We start from the raw sequence: 2680 nt of genomic DNA, 5'->3' as shown, positions 1-2680 counted from the left end.
TGACCGCCTGTCTGCAGACGATGCTCGGGTTTATCTGCCTGTAACAGTCACTGCAGAGTGGGATTTGTCTCTACTAAGGACGGTGTAAAAGGGAGAGCTTCCATATAAGCTGATCTGGGGGGTAAGGAAAGGATCTACTCAAAATGGCCATTGCAACTGGTCTATATCCACTAACAACAAAAAGACCAGATGCCCGGGTTGGATTCCAAGCTCGCTTGTAGCCCGCTGATGTCAAGCAAGAAGGATGCTGTGTGCATGGCCATGGGCAGCAAAAGGCCCCAGGATGCTGTGGTGAGGAACTGCCACCTCTCTTGGTTCTTTTCCTGTGCCTGGAGCAGCCTCAGCCATTGTCTTCCCACACTCTAAAGCCATCAGCAGCAGTTTGGGTTGAAGAAATGCCAGCGGGCTGAACGAGAGCAGGGCTTTACTATGCAAGTTGTGCAAGATCATCTTAGCAGTAGCAGCTGCATAAATCCTGAGTTACAGGGCTGAGAGAGGCTCTTATCTGCAGGTTCAGGGACTCTTTGTACTCTGTAAAATGCAAAGCAAAGAATGAAGTGCAAAGCTGAGCGGGATGAAGAAGCAAGCATGAAATCCATCAGGTGTCAGGTTATTACTTGCTTTCACCTGTCGTAGAAACAACTCTTGAAAATCATTTCAGATTTATTAAAGAATGGGAAAAAACGGTTAATGCACTGGAATACTAAGAGATAAGGCTCTTCTGTGATGGCAACCATTATTCTCATTCTCTTGAGCCCTAAAGAGAGCTTTCATGGCCAGCAGCCCTATGTTTGACTGCGAAACTGGTGAACACAAAACATTTTCAAGGGAATTAATCAGGCAATGACAAATCCCCTCCTCTTCAATCACCATTATGGGGAAAGGCACCATGTGCACAAACACCTCCGAGGAGCAAACATCTTCCACAGGGCACGGGAATGGAGCAACTTGAGACATATAAAGCACTGACTGATAGTCAGCAACCCAGCCATAAATAATGGCAGGAACCGTTGGGTAGAAATGCAACTAATAAATCTAATTACCTAGAAATTAAGAGAATTAATCAGCATAAGACAAGCCTAATCGTGCTTAACAGCCATATCCCCCATCTCATGCGAATGTCTGAGTTATGCATTGTAAACAACACTTGTGGCTGATTAACAACAAGGAGGGTGGAAATGGATGGACGTGTAGCAGCTGTAGGGATGGAGGAAAGAGGAACAGAGAGCACACAGCTGCCCAGGGGTGTCCTGGGGCTGGTGGGGGCTCTGCACAAACGGGTCCCCCGACCACAAAACCTGAGCATCCCTCTGGGAGCAAAATGTTATTTGCTACTTGTTGGCTTAGGGGAGTTAATTCACCCTGATCATCCCCAGCACCCACGAAATGGCAAGGGGTGTCAGTGGGAAAAATGATTCTGACTCGGTGGCATCCTGCAGGAATGATTGGAATTGGATCATAGGCAGCAAACACGCCGTTAGTTCAGCACCACTGCACTGCTTTGTAGCCGTTCAGCACATTGCATTACTGCAAGATGCTAATAACTAACCAGGAGAAAAACGTCTCAAGCGAGCCAGTGGCATCACGGGATCACAGAAATTAATCAGCAAATGTGAAACGAGCTTCCATTAAACCTCCGTGCTCCCTGTCGATTGGCTGGATTGAGTCACGACATTCACTGAAACACTTCTGATGAGCTGCCCAGGAAGAGTGGGAATTAGTTAATTAACACAAGGCAAGTGCGTTTCCACTTAGTCAACACCGACGAGGGGCTATGGGTATTTCTCATCATCAGCAGAAGTTCTCTGCTTACCTGGCACTTCTGCCATCAGATGGGACTGAAATTAACCGCCACCCTGGAAAGCAGTGTGAGCACCAGCTTGTGTCAGCACAAAGTAAATTTGCCTTCAATTAGCCCATACCTGTAATTCGTACGAATGATGGGAGCCTTTACAACGGCCCCAGATGGCTGTGGTTAAGCAGCACAGCTTAAAAAGCAGGAGGGCTACAGTGAAGGAGGGCAGTGCATGTCATGCACTGAATAAAGCAGCCCGATGCCCGCTCCCTGTTCAGCAGGTGTTTGGGAGAAGCTCTGCCCAGCAGCATGCAGGAGACGTCATTGATAACTGGTGAACAATTTCCAACATCTATGCAGTAATTCTTGCTAATTACCCTCACCAGCCATTCCTGCAGAAGGAAGATGACACCTCCCTTGCGACAAATGCCACCAATTATCCAGACGTCTCTCGCCTTGCTGGGACATCATTAATCTGACATAAGTGTTCCTCCCTTCTCTGCCCACGTCAGGGAAGACAGAAATGGTTCTCGTGAGATGAGGAGGCCACCGATTACCCTGCGCTCCTTAGAGGGGGAACTTAATCAGCACAAAGCAAATACATCAGCCAGGAAGCACAAGTGCCTGCAATCCCCAGGCATTAGGAGACACTTTCCATAAGTAAATATCTGTAATGGGTGAGTGCTCTCCATAAAAACATACACAATCACTCAAGCAGAAGGCAAGTACTCTTCCAGCTAAGCAGTACTGTCATGGGTACTGTCAGAGGTGCCCTCTGTCCATAGTAGAAAAACAGTTATTTTTGAGGATCAATCTGGCTTCAGTTTATTTTACCCACTTTTTGTACTGGATTATTTTCCTCCTCCCCTCCCTCCCCTCCCCTCC

Source organism: Lagopus leucura, unplaced genomic scaffold, assembly GCF_019238085.1.
Source record: "Lagopus leucura isolate 7727_CA_CO unplaced genomic scaffold, USGS_WTPT01 Super-Scaffold_100071, whole genome shotgun sequence".
Taxonomy (NCBI): Eukaryota; Metazoa; Chordata; class Aves; order Galliformes; family Phasianidae; genus Lagopus; species Lagopus leucura.
The sequence above is the reverse complement of the archived record's forward strand: the minus strand, read 5'-3'. Positions refer to the sequence as shown.